General features: G+C 55.7%; 1 protein-coding gene across 5 annotated transcripts in view; it reads right to left on the reverse strand.

The window, feature by feature from the left end:
- Window positions 1–9,972, reverse strand: part of Pak4 (p21 (RAC1) activated kinase 4) — a 34,734-nt gene extending 24,762 nt beyond the window's left edge. For 2 of the 5 annotated variants that reach the window (XM_021643953.2, XM_060366557.1), the window contains exon 1: window positions 9,817–9,972. The gene's annotated coding sequence lies outside the window, so the exon portion shown is untranslated. Of the gene's footprint in view, window positions 1–1,468; window positions 1,755–9,013; window positions 9,148–9,816 lie in introns of those variants that run through there. The other 3 variants (XM_021643954.2, XM_060366558.1, XM_060366556.1) reach the window with 3 other exon arrangements.
- Window positions 9,973–13,909: the final 3,937 nt, after the last annotated feature.

Here is a 13,909-nt window from a genome sequence, read left to right on the forward strand (position 1 = left end):
TGTCAGCTGCTTGTCTACTGCTCTGGGTAGCACATGGGACGTTTGCTCGATACCGAGGCACTGAAGCACACTCAGAAGTTCCCACACTCCATACAGGGTTAGACCCCGTGCTGCAGAATAAGCCGAGCCCCGCGAGCTCCTGAGTATGTGCTGTGCTGGCCCAGTCCCGGCCTCTATCACGCTCCCCTGCCCACCCCCTGCCTCTTCCATAAACACAGCAGGCCCTGCAGTGAGGGGCAAAAGCCAGAGACGCACAGCCTGGAAGCCTCAGGCCCAGGCCTCTCCACAAACGTAGGCCAGGTTCTACTCCTGTGACTCGGGAACATCCTGGTTTGAGGTGCCCTGTCCAGGTTCACTGTAGATAGCTCCACAGGGGGGGAGCAGCTATCATCAGATAGACTGTCCCGAGGGCAGTGGCAGCCCCATGCTGGAGGCACGGGACCGCAGCAAGGCCAGCCAGATGTGTGCACACCGTGCGACTGCGCGAGGCATGGAGGAAGGCGCGAAGGCTCCGTGATGCAGAGGAGGGACGTCACACACAGCCTATGTCTGTGGCAGGTCTGGCCAACGTCCCTCGTTGCACTTCCGTCATTCTTCCCTTCTGTCACTCAACTACGTTCTGTCTAAGACAGTCTCGCTATCCAGCCCAGCCTGGCCTGGAATTGAGCACTCTTTACTGACGGTGTTGGAAGCACAGGAATGCACCACCATGGCTTTCTTTTCTTTTCCTTTTGCCACTTCTAGCTCAGGCAGGCCAGGTGTCTTTATGCTTACTGTCCCACAAGACCAAAATCAACCCGGCTCTTTTCTGAAGACCCCAGGGAAGAACCATTTCCAGCTCTATCCACACACGAACTCTGCTTGGTCCTACTACAGCGGAAGTGAAGGAAAAGAGGGGAAGTTGGCTAGGCTGCGGTTCCAGGCCGCTCACGGCTCTGTATACCCTCAATCGCTCCTGCCCGGGCTGCTTCTGCTCCATCAGGCCAGCCCTCGTGGCCGAGTGCTCACGGTCCATACTGCCCCATGGTGACTTCCTTCTCTCCAGCTCCTCTCATCCTCTACACCTTCTTCCTTTTAAAAGGTTTGTCCTCACTCAATGACTGGCTCTTTGGCCTCCCCACCCCCCAAGGGAGGAACAGTCCTGTTAGGCCACAGAGGAGGGCTTCGCAGCCAGTCCTGAAGATACCTGCTAAAACAGGATCGGATGAATGGGGAGGAGGTCCCCCCTATTAGTGGACTTGGAAAGGGGCACGGTGAAGATGAGGGAGGGAGGGTGGGATTGGGAGGGAATATGGCTGGGATACAGAGTTAATAAAATATAACTGATAAGAAAAAAATAATAAAATAAAAAAAGGTTTGTCCTCAAAATTAACTTGATAATCGTGTAAAACATTAAGTCATTAAAGCATTAAACCCATATGTTCACCCACAGCAACAGCTTCAAGATTGTGTACTTACACACACACACACACACACACACACGCAGAAAATGCAGAGATGAAAGGCTGCTCAGGAGGCCTTGAACCTAGGCTGGACCAAACTGGACGCAATGGAAAATGGATCTCAGCTGGGAAGTGTGGGGCTTTTATGGAATTCTTGTCAACAGACAAATCTGCAAACTTCTCTGGCTAAAGTACATAATGTTTAGTTTGTTTTAAAAGGGTCCCCTGGGCTGGGGCTACAGACGGCAGCTGCTGTCAGTGGACAGGGACCCGGGGCGGATGGGAGCCGTCTTCTTCAGTCTGTGCCCGGTGCTTATGAAGGGAGATGATGCCTGAATTGGAGCGAGTCTGTGGGAGCGCCGCCCTCCCCAACCTCAACGTTAATGACAGCGCTGGGGACAGCGGTGCCAGGCTACACACATGCTGACTCACTCAACCCCAGCCACCCTGGCAGGGAGCCAGTCATCACCCCCAGCTCCGGAGGTGGGAATCAGGACATCTGAGTTCAGGCCGTACGCAAAGAAAGAAAGGAAGCCATTCTGGAGGGGCGGGGGCAAACAGCAGCCCTTATGATGTGACATTCACATCTTTAACACAGCCCTTGCTGGCACTAAACGGGGCAGCAGACAGCCCAACCGGGCAGCCAGACTGCAGCTGCCAGCGGGCCCTTAGAACAGCTGGAGGCTGCAGGTGACAAGCACCCCAGGAGTGAGGGGAGGGGGACGCAGGCCCAGTGACGTCAGCATCCTTCCCCCAGGACCAGTGTCCTGGGCCTGCAGAAGCCTATCCCCTCCAGCCTCCCCGGAGAAATCTTGCCAGGAAAGGGGAAAGCAGACATGGGCAAGATAGAGGGTGGCCCGGCGTGTGTGCGCACAGACTGCTGCCCAGTCCTCCAGCTGCCCAGCGATGGGAGCCTGGAGCAGAGGTGGCTGCCAGATGCCAGGCACAGGAACGAATGCGGGCCCCACTGTCCTGTGAATGCTTGCAGCAGGCCTGCCTCCCCAGAACACGCTGAAGATCAGGAATGTCCGGACCCATCCTGAAAGCTAAGGCAAGTGTGCCCTTCTCTCCCTCAGGCCACCAGAGGCTTCGAAAACCTCCTTAGTGAGAGCCGGTGTGTCCAATCCCAAGCGCCTGAGTCCCCGTATCCGCTAAACCTGTTGAGTCTTTCTGCTGATGAAAGGGGGACTAGCCAAGAACTCAGCCTCCCTGAGACCTCTGGGAGAGCAGTGAGGCTGACAGTAGGCACGGGGAGGGCCAGCTTCCAGAGGCCTCTCCAGGCCACCCTCCCCCACTCAGGGCCACCAGAAGTCTGGGGCCTGCTTAGGAATGCGAGGAATGAGATCATGCCTGGTGCGGCTATCTCTGGGTCCACCCCCACCCCCCAGGACCCATGAGGTTCAGCCAGCAGCCTCTCTGGGGAAAGCTGCGGCCATCAGGCCATTAGGCTATCACTCAGTGACCCTGTTGGCACCTCCTCCCACAGCCCTCTCCTCCAGAAGCCCTTGTCTCCTCAGGCCCAGCCCAGACGTCCTCCTCAGAGCCCTCCTGTGTATGGCGGGCAGCTGTGACCAACCAGATTAACAGGGAGCTGTGGAGGACTGCAGGCTGATTCCCAGCTGGACAGGCCAGCAGCTGCAAAGGCCTCCGAGTGGTACTGACTTCTAAGCCAGGACCCCAGGAGGAGCAAAGTGAGAACACTAAGCAGACACTAGCTGAAGGGGTGACCCCTGCTGGCTATGGGAAATTCGAGGTATTCCCAAATCCTGCCAAGCCTACCAAGGGCCTCCCTTGCTCCCTCCTGCCACGCTCTTGGGGGACCCCTGGGAGAGCCTTCCTCATTCTTCCGCCCGCCCAGTTCCCTGATAATTAAGCAGTAAGCTGATTAGTCAACGAGAACCTTTAATTAGCCCCCGATACCCTACTCATCCTCTGCAGGGCCCAGGACGGCGCCATAGAAAAAGCAGGGAACTGGCAGGCCTTCACCATGCAAGGTCAACCTTGGGGAGCCTGCTGTCTTAAAGGAGTGGAGGGTGGAGGCCTCTGCTCCATCATAAAGTAGCTGGAATAAACCCACACCTGGCAGCCAAGGCTCCCGCTGGCAAAGTATGACACTACCCTGAGGGCCATGAGAGAAGACACAGACAGACATACCACACTCAGGGCTGGGGGTCGGGGGACAGGAAGGCGACATGGCTCAATGGGTAAACCCAGAACCCAGAACCCACATGAAGGTGGGGAAAAGCCGATTTTTAATGATGTCCTCGGTTCCCACAAGAACACTGCAGCACACTGTGCACACGCACTCAGAACAACGAAAGTTGACAAACCACCAACCAGAAGCAAAAAGTGAGAAATGAAAATTAACAGGGCGGACAGCCTGAGGGCACAATGAGGTGCCTCGACTGGGCCTTCTGAGTTTTGAAGGCCACTGAGAAGCTGTCCTGCCTGATGGCTGCCAGGGAGATGCCAATTGCATAGGAGGAGACACCAGGAACATCTTGACACCAGGCTGAGGCTGCACCAAGGATTCCCCACAGGTGCCAGGCTCATATTCTGGCAAGCGGGTCACAGGGTGTGGCACCTGTGGGATTCCTGGGCTGCACTGCGGCCATCTTGTCCAGTCTCTGCTCATTATTACTGGCTTCTGGAAGAGTACTAACTAAAGTCTACTGATGCCTAGGTCCTCTAGTGAGGGACTGTGGGCTTGGCTGAGTGCTGAGTTCCTTTCTCCCATGCACAGAGGCCCTGGCTTTAAACCCTGGCCGCTGCCCCCCCCCCCCACACACGGTAGTGCAGTCATAAATGCTGGACATAGCATTTCAGTTAAATAACTCCTGAGTGGGCTGCTGTGAAGACCTGTGGGCAGCAAGGAGGGAGGGTCCCTCAGGAGAGGGGCCTTAAGGAGAAGCCCCCCCACCCCGTCGGGGACGACTCTGGAGAAGTCTTCAGTGTTCTGGCCAATGTGACTGCTGTGGGGGACAGACAAGAGGGGCAAGCCTGGCATCTCCGTGGGCCAAGACGGCTGGCCACTGTCTTGTGGGAGTGGTGAACCCGCACAATGGGGCTTTCTCAGAGTTCCTGGAGCTGGGAGGGGGCGGGACATCCTCTCAGGGACACACCCCACCTGTCTTGGGCCCTTCGGAGCGCCCATGCAGCCTGGAACAAAAACACCAAGAAAGATGAACCTTCTCAGTGTTGGCATGGCCAAAGGGCTAGCCACGGTTAAGCAGCCCTCTGGGTCTACACCCCAGCCTGCACACTGTGGGCTCTCCTTTCCTGCCCTACAAATGAAGGTGTGTGACAGCTGGTTTCATGGCAGAGGCCAAGAAGTTCAGGGCATACTCAGAGCGGGCCTGGTGGCTCCCACCTGTAAAGCCAGCACAGTCCCAGGGTGAGAGCATAGGGCCTGGGCACACATGCTGCAGAGCTCCAGGCGCACAGCTCCGTCCTCCCGCTGGCTCGAGCACAGCCATGTTTGCCTGTTCAGCTCTATCTGCAGCGTGGAAGGGGCAGGACACCGGAAGCCAGGCACACTCAAGGACTCATTCGGTTGCGGCCCAGAGCAAAGGGCAAAATGCCAGATGTGATGGCGCACCTCTGGAATCCTGGAATCAGGAGGCCGAGGCAGGAGGATCGTGGGGAGTCTGAGGCCATGGGTTACAGCAGGACACTCTGTCTCAAACAGTAGGAGAGGAGGACAAAGCATGATGGTCTGCCCATTGGAGAGAAAACAAAAGGGAGCATCCGCTCACGGGAACAAGTGTGGTGAGAAAGAAAATCTCGGCAACTGGGAACAAGGCTTGGTGTTGGGAGAGCGACCAATGCCCTAGCCAGTCTATCTCCAGACTGCACCTGGTTTCCAGTGATGACGTCGGGATGCGCGTGTGTGAAAATACAGGAAGAGAAATGAGGTCAGCGACAGACGGTCTGCTGGGTCCCGTGCATACCCCTCACATTTGTGCAGGAGGTGGAGGTGGATGGGGGGTGAGACGGGGTGGTGGCGAGCACAGCAGCTACGCTTCAGGGCACCAGGAGACACAGCTGTGAGAGCCATCAAGTCCAAGACTGCGGAGGACTCATCAGGCTCTGTGCCGAGGAGCCCTCACGTCCGCCCATTTCCCCGGGAGGGGGAGGTCTCTCCCCCACGGACTCGCAGCAAGGCCAGCACTGTGCATCAGCCGGGGAGTCCCCATCACTCCTGGTGCTGCTGGGAAAGAGCAGCCGTCCCAGGAGACAGGCTGCCTCGGGTGGCAGCTTCTGTCCTGTCCCTGTGTGCTCCCCTGGGATCTGGGAGTCCCCTTCCGACCTTCCTGTGGGCCAAGGCGGCCAGCAGACAATAAGCTTCAGCCCCGGATGGTTGCGGGGGGGGGGGGGAGCAATCTACTTTCCTGGCCGGGACTTGGAAATGGACAGCTTCCTCCTGGCAGCACCTGTGGTCACCAGCGTAACAGGGAGATGCGAAAAACAGCTGCTGGGGACACCCCAACCGGCGTCTGGCCAGGAAGTCTTAGCTCATCGTAAGCCACGGGCCAAGAAGGGTGCACAGCAGTATATAAGGAAGGGCAGGTTCATGAGGTACTGGATAGGACCCCAACTTAACACCCAGCACTCCTCATGTCCAGTGGGTCCCCAGGTAACTGGTCTGAAACCCACAGGGGATAGAAGTGGACACTGTCCAATCAAAGCTACTTTCAAATCACTGGAGGCCTGCCAGGGTGAACAGTGATTCTGGAGCCCTAAGCCAAGGTTCAAATCCCACCCCTCCCTGTCAGGAGTACCTTAGACAAATCTATCTTTCTGGGTCTGTTTTCTCATGCCTAAAGTTGCAGTACCTGCTTCCTAGACTGCTGCAGAGATCATGTGAGTTTGTGGGGGAAGAATTCACACAGGACCCGCCCTCCATCATCACCTTTCCTTCCCCTCACAACAGCCCTGATTTCTCCCCTACAATCCACCTCTTTGCTAGCAGCCTGGACTCTTGGCTTTGTACGGTATCATTTTGAGACAGGGCTAAGCACTCTACCCACTGAGCCACACCCTCAGCCAGCCCGTGCAAGCCCTACAGCCCTGGCCACGCAGTCCTGGTCTCCACCACCACAATCTGCTCAGCTCCCCGCGCTGATCCAGCAGCCTGTGGTAGCCCACGCACACTCAGGCCCCAGAGCCTTTGTACTGTATCTTCAGTCCACACCACCTTTTTTATTTTTCCACTCTCTGTTCAAGGCCTGCTCCACTCTTTCTCAACCATATGTCCTTTTCTTCAGAGAGGTCTCTCCCCACTGCCTGAACCACCTCCTCTGAACTATCGGGGTATCGCCATCCAGGGACAAAACTGCCAGACTGTTAATTAGCCATGGGACCAACAGCCACACAGGCAGAGTAAGCAGGTCCACTCCTCTCCCAAGCTCAGGCCTCTTCTCAAATGTCTACTATGGGAGGGAAGAGGGATCAGAGCTGTGGTCAATGTCACACAAGTCCTAGAGGGTAGCTGCCAAAGCCCCCGAAGCCTGCCCTGTACGCTGAGCATGAGGCTAGATGGGCATCAGGTAGCACAGTCCTGAAAGCCGGCCTCCCAGTTTTTTCCGGTGCCTGGAGTAACGGGGCCCCCCCGCCATGTCTCTAAGGAGGTTCTAGCCAGAGCCACAACTGTCAGAGCAGATGGGCACTGAGAACCTCTGTGCACAGCTGGAAAGCACATCCTCCAGCCCTCCAGGAGAGCAACTTCCCAGGACCAAGCGTGATCTCCACCACAAGGTGTAAGTCAAGACAGACCGTGGCTGTGGACCACAAAACATTCTGGAATGTTCATCCCAGTACGGAGACAGCTCAAAAGGAACCGACCACATGGCTTCTATATGACTGATCATGAGAAAGAAATAACAGCACGGTAAACCAAAGACCCGCCCAAGGCCTTTACAGCACAGAACACTGTGACATGTGCGGGTGACACTGTATCTGTGTCATGTCCACTGCAGGGAGGCCACACCCGGAGCTGTGGAGTGGGAGGGTCAGGTGGTGCTGAGGTGGCTAGGAAAAGAGCCATCTTTTTTGGCCTGCTGCCCCTTGGTAGTAAAGTGGTTTTGCTGATCCAGTTCCTCAGGGAAGCTAGGATGGAGGAGAGGGGAGACGGACCTGGTGGATGACATCCTGGCCGTCCTCCTGTGGCCTGACTGGAATGGCTGAGTGTCCCCTAACACTGAAAGCTGTTTTCCTCACCAGCCTACTGCAGAGCAAAAGGAACAAAAGTAGTCAATATAAAGATCCTCGCTCAAGACCCCACTGGTCAGACAAGGCAGGGGCCTGAACCTGGGTCTCCAATGACACACCCCCTTCTCTCCTTATCTGTGCCACGCTGGCACCTCGAGGCTGGGAGGCCTCAGGGATCTGGAGCTGGCAGCCATCAGGGGCAGGTGCGGGTCGGTTACCTTTGGACACTTTGGGAGTCAGCGATACAGCTAGTACTTCCACAGTATGCCAGCCCTCAGGCTAAGCCCTGCACGCCCAGCACGCTTCTCAGGTCCACTTTGCAAAGGAGGAGACCGAGGCACTTACAAGCGGCCCTTCCCAGGCTGGACCTCTGGGGCTGCTCCCTGGCCTCCAGCAGCCAGGGCCTACAAACATATTACATTGACCTAGTGTCCCTTCCTGTTCCTCCTCCTCACACTGAAGAGCTTCCTTGAGGGACTTCCCGAGGACAGGAACCTTAGGATGGACTCAGGGTACGGGTATGCTCCCTGTCCCAGCTTCATTTAGGCTGTGTCCCTGGCTGAAGTCTGGTCTCAGCCTGCTCCCACAGGCACGGAGGGCCTGTGGCTCTTTTCCCCTTGCTACAGTGCCAGGACCCAGCACAATGCCTAATAGATCTCTCTGACAGCAGCTGGTGCCCCAGAAGCACCCCTGAACCAGCCGGAGTGCACAGGCCCTCAGGAACCAGGAAAAGAGACAAAGAAAGCAAAGCCAAGAGCTGCCCAGGGCTGGCTAAGCGAGATTGAGCCAAGCGGAAAGCTGGCTGGTTAGGACAAGGAGGTCAAAGCCCCGGGAGGAGGACCAAGCCTCCACCTGAAGAGTTCAGGAGCCGTGTGACAGTAGCAGTTTAAAAGGTGGGAGCCAGCGAGGACCTCAAAGAAAGCCGGTGGTGTCAGGAACAGGGGACTCCTAAGGTGTCACACCCACCCAACCAGAAGCTCACTGGACTCTGGGCCACCCACCAACCTGCCACTCCCACAGGCCCAGTGGAAGCTCCCCTCCCAGGTCACACCCTTCCAAGGAGGCTAAACAGACACTCTGTTCCCACCCAGGGAGTGGCTTGGCTAGCTGCTTCCAGGAACAGACCTCCTGGGAAGTGGACCCGGTGGCAGCTAGAAAGCTTTCCCGGCCTTACTTTTTCGGTCTGAAAAACAAGGGTGTCCTCTAATACCCAGCTCGGCCGACTCACAGAGAGGGGACGAAGCACGCCCTGGCGCACACAGTGCGTGCGTTAAACATTAACCAGCACCAGGATTCTCTGCGAGGCAGCAGGCCACAGCGCACTCTGCACAGAGCTCGGGAGCTGGAACCCAGCTGCTCACCTTACTCATTAGCTGACCCGGGGCAAATCACTCAGCTTCTTAATAACAGCTTCGGTCCCGGCGATGCTGTACCGAGCGCTAAATGACCACTTAGGCAGAGCGTTGGCGCTGAGCGCAAAGCCCAGCCCATCATCAGGGTGTTACGGGTGTGCGGCCTTCATTGTCCGTGGGAAGGGGCCCCCTGTACTCCCACCACCAGGACGCACTTCCGAAGGCTCTCTGTGAGGCGTCCCTGGTCCCCCTCCCCCGCTGGACGCGCCCCGCTTGGGGGTTTGGCTTCCGACCCTACCAAAACACCTACAAGCATCAGATTTCGATCTTGGTCCCACCTGCCCACGCCCTGTCTCAGACACCCCCAAAGCTAAAACTCGTTCAGGTACTCTGCGGGTTGAGACTCTAAAAATCCCCAACCAGGCCGCTGCCCACGTCTCCTGGTCGTGACCTCTGACCGCGGCAGGCGCACCCCTCCCTCTTCTCAAATTACTTTGCGCGCCCCCCTCTTAGGAGACCTGTCCGGAACCCCTCCTACGCGCCCCCACGTAGCAGCTCAGACTTTGCACACATTTCAAACTCGGCCACGCCCCCTCCGCCGGCCCAGCCTCCGAGCCCGACGGCCCCCTCCCCCTCCCTCATTTTTTTTTTCTCGACCCGCAACCCTTCTCCCCGCGACCCTTTCCTCCGAGAGTGAACTTTGACCCCACGGGCCCCGCCCCCTTCCGAAGAACCGCTCTTCCCCCGCGCGAGACCGGACCCACCCACCCCCTCAAACCGCAAGCCCCCTGCACCGTAACCTCCTAACGTACCGGCTCGGGGCCGCGGTCGCTCGCGGCCTAGCTGCTCGGCCCGGAACTCTGCGCTCGCGCACCGCCCTCAGCCGTCTCGCGCCGCCGCCGCCGCGGCTACTGCCGCCGCCATGTTGAATCCCCAACGAACATCCGGGGCCTCTCGGACTCCTCGCCGCCCACCAGTCCCCATAGCAACGGAGTAGGCCGGGTGGTGGGCGGGGCCGGGGCGGGGCGGGGCGCCGGGCGGGGTTCCCTGCGGCCTCTGATTGGTGCGGATGGTCCAATCGGAGCCCGCCGGGGGGGGGGGAGAGTGCGGAGCAGAGATTGGAGGATTCGGAGAAGGTGCGGGGACGCCGACTCCCCGCCCGCGCCGGCTCTTAAAGGGGAAATGGCCGCTCTGGTGCCGCAGCTTCCCACGGGCTCCCAGAGAAGCGGGGCCGCGGGAGGCGATAGCACGAGGCCAGAACACAGCTCTCGAGCACCTTATTTATTTGTTGGCACGCGCCTGGTTCCAGTGTAAACCCGGCACCCGAACCGTGCTGTTTTAAGACCCATTTTGCAGGTCTTACAGGAAGCGGCGGGCTCGGTTTAGCGACTGTGGAGTAAGTTTTGAAGGACCTGGAAATCTGACGCTGCTTGAGCTTAGCCTTTTACATAAGTTTTTGTTGTTTTTTTTTAAGCATCACGGGAGTGTGAGGTGTCTCGGTGGGTGGAAGGCGCTTGCTGCCAGGACTTAACTACAAGTTCCATCTCCTGGGCCCGCGTGGGGTAAAGAAAATAGGACTCCCAGAAGTCGATCTCTGGCCTCCACAGAAGAGCCACGGACATTAAATAAACAGATAGGCAGACAGATGTAGTTAGATGTTTAAAAATTAGTCAAAATGGAAAACACAGAGAAAACAAAACCCATCCACGAACACGCCCTTGTTTTACTTGGTCTCACTGAAAGATACAAGTGTTCCCAGGTTAAGGTTTTTGAGGGTTTCGTTTGTTTATTGGGCATTGAACCTAGGGCTTTAGACCGCACAGGCGAGCAGTCCTAGGTAAGTCTTCGTCCCGGGGGATTCTAGGCAGACCCCACCCCCACCTCCCAGCCACTTGGGACACTAAGATTACAGGCTTGCCCCAAACAGGCGTGGCTTTCTCTGGCTCTTTCCATTGTTTTTTTCTTCTTCTTCTGTCTGGAAGGGTCTCTTCTTTAAGGCCTCTTCCAGTTCCTTCAGGCTTTTCTCAAGCATTAGCTACCCGGAGAGACAAAGCATCCCACTTCCAGCTGCTGAACCCTTTGTCAGCTTCTGCTTATTTTCCATCGTTGACTGTGGGTTTTTTGCTTGTTTGCCTGGTTTTGGTTTCATGAGGAAAGGTCTCACTATGCAGCCCAGGCTGACCTTGAACTCGTGTTTTTTCTCAGGGCTGCATTCCCAGGGCCTTGATATCATTGATAGGACGTGCTCCGTGCGGGTTCACAGGAGGGATGTAGGGGTAATTCCGCCCTCTAAGGATTCGCTTAAGTGCTTGTGTCCTGTCCTCGGCACCCACACTGCCAGGCAAGCAGCAGGCACTTGTTTAGAGGAGTGAAGGGCAGCTAAGGTGTTCTCTGCCTGCTTTTTTCTCCCCTTCTCTCTCCATCTTATCTTGGGTTGAACCCAGGGCCTTTGACGCACCAAAAGAGTATTTTACCACTGGGATTACAGGCACATGTCACTATGCTTGGAACAATGGTCAGAATAGTATATTATTTAAAAAAAAAAAAAATAGGGAGGCAACTGGGAGGAGTGGAGGGAGTGGAAACTGTGGTTGGGATATAATGTATGAAAAAAAGACTTATTTAGCTTTTTAAAAAAGCTTTGTTCCCACCCTCCCCGTGTGTGTGTGTGTGTGTGTGTGTGTGCTCGCTGTCATGTGCACACAGTGTGCTCAGGGGCCAGAAGAAGGCTTCTGAAAAAGCAAGTGCCCTCTTAAGCACTGAGCCATTTCTGCAGCCCCAGAAAATGCATTTAAATAAACCATATTCATCATCAGTAACTCTCATTGTCACTAAATAGTCTTCCAGAAGATCACTATTAAGGCTGCCTACGAAGCCCCCCCCCACAATGAACTCGGATTTGCTTGGCCACGTTTTCTTGTTGAGCTTCTGTACTGTGGTGAATACTTTTTTTTTTAGAAACTATCATCCTCAAAAAATAGAAATCCCAAGCAGTGTTTGTGCTCGTCGCTCATTGCTTCCTTTGATCACACAGCCTGATAGGTCAAAGGGGATGTGTGTATGCTTACACTATTTTATAAGCCCTGTGTGTGGGCTGGAGTGCTGGAGATTGTCCCCAGGGCTGTGAGGGATCTTGACTGTTGTTTGTTTAAAGATTTATCTATTTATTTATTTATACAGCATTCTGCCTGCAAGTGTGTCTGCACTCGGGCATCGGATCATATTACAGATTGTTGAGAGTCACCATGTGGTTGCTGGGAATCAAACCCGGGACCTTTGGAAGAGCAGCCAGTGCTGTTAACTTCCGAGCCATCTCTCCAGCCCTTGTTTTGTTTTGCTTTGCTTTGTTGTGTTGTGTTTTAAGACAAAATCTCACGTAGGCAAAACTGGCCTGGAACTTTCTATGTAGCCAAGGCTGACCCCGAAATGCGGTCCTTCTGCTCTCCCCGCCCCCACCCGGTGTCGGGAATACACGCGTGCCCGCCACTGCCACCCTGTGGATGCTGAGGATCTTGTCACAATATGGCTCCTACCTTTTAACCTTTCTAGTTTTTTCAAGACAGGGTTTCTCTGCGTAGCCTTGGCTGCCCGGGAACTGGCTCTGTAGACCAGGCTGGCCCAGAGCTCCGCCTGCCTCTGCCTCCCGAGGGCTGGGATCACAGGCATGCGCCACCACCGCCGGGCTCTTGCAAACATTTTCCTGCGCTGGGAGTTTTACGCTGAAGAATTCCTGGTTTCCAGCGAGGTCGGGAGGCTGCTGGCTGCTCTTTGGCTCCCCGGCAGCCCTCGATCGCAGACGAGATGGCACTCCTGAGCCTGCGCTCAACACCTGCTCCGACCTTGAAACACTCTTCTCGCTGTTTTTCCTCTTCCTTCACACTTACTTGTTCGTTTGACCTGTGTATGAGTGTGGGCCAGAGCTTGAGAGAGAAAAGAATGTTCTCTCCTTCCACCGTGCGACTCCCGGGATCGAATTCCGGCCAAAGGGCTTAGCGGCAAGCTGACGGGATTGTTGGCTTGTTTGTTTGTTTGTTTGATCTTGTTTTGTTTTTCTTTTCTTTTCTTTTTTGAGACAGGGTTTCTCTGTGTAGCCTTGGCTGTCCTGGACTCACTTTGCAGACCAGGCTGGCCTCAAACTCACTGAGATCCCTCTCCCTCCGCTGGCCGGCCCTCTCGGTTTTTAAACCGAGGTCTCAACTTGAAAGATCATGCTCTTGCGCTGGCTCCAGGTCTCCCCTGAGCGCTCGCCTGAGCCAGCCACCCTGAACAATCACAACGCCAGCACCGGCCGAGCGCGGGCCCTGAAACACACTCCCCCAGGAAGATGTAAAATGAACACCTGTCCCCGCCAGGGGTGGCGCGTGCCAACAGCCAATGGAATGACTTACACGGGTTGGTGAAGGGTTATTTGCGGGGTGGGGAGACTGCACCCTCCCCGGAACCCTCCCCCCGAATCTGGTTCAGTTGCTCCCCAATGGAACAAACCAGGGCTTAGATCGCCACCTAGTGTTAGAACAGCAAACTTCAGGCCCGTACCAGACTGCGTGGTCGTGCCAGACGACCAGACTCTAAGAAAGTTTTGTGTCCGGTTTCTTGGTCCTTAAGGAAGGGTGTTGTTGGTGTCAGCAAACGCTTGTTTGAGCCCGGGAAGGGTGGCTTGTCTTGCTGCAGTCTGCTAAATGGTGGCTTGCAAGACAAAGTTATTCTAGCTAAGATTTGGAGGGCTGGCATCACTGAGGTAAAGCCTCACAAAAATGTGTATGCACCGTCGTTATCCCCACTCAAAAGACTTGCAAATTAAGGCACAGAGAAGGTAACTTCCCCAAAACCACAGGGTCTGGACCTCTGACCACTTTTTTTTTCTTTTCAGAGAAAAATAACATAAATAAAATTTTAAAACATAAA

This window comes from Meriones unguiculatus, chromosome 14, assembly GCF_030254825.1.
Source record: "Meriones unguiculatus strain TT.TT164.6M chromosome 14, Bangor_MerUng_6.1, whole genome shotgun sequence".
Classification (NCBI taxonomy): Eukaryota; Metazoa; Chordata; class Mammalia; order Rodentia; family Muridae; genus Meriones; species Meriones unguiculatus.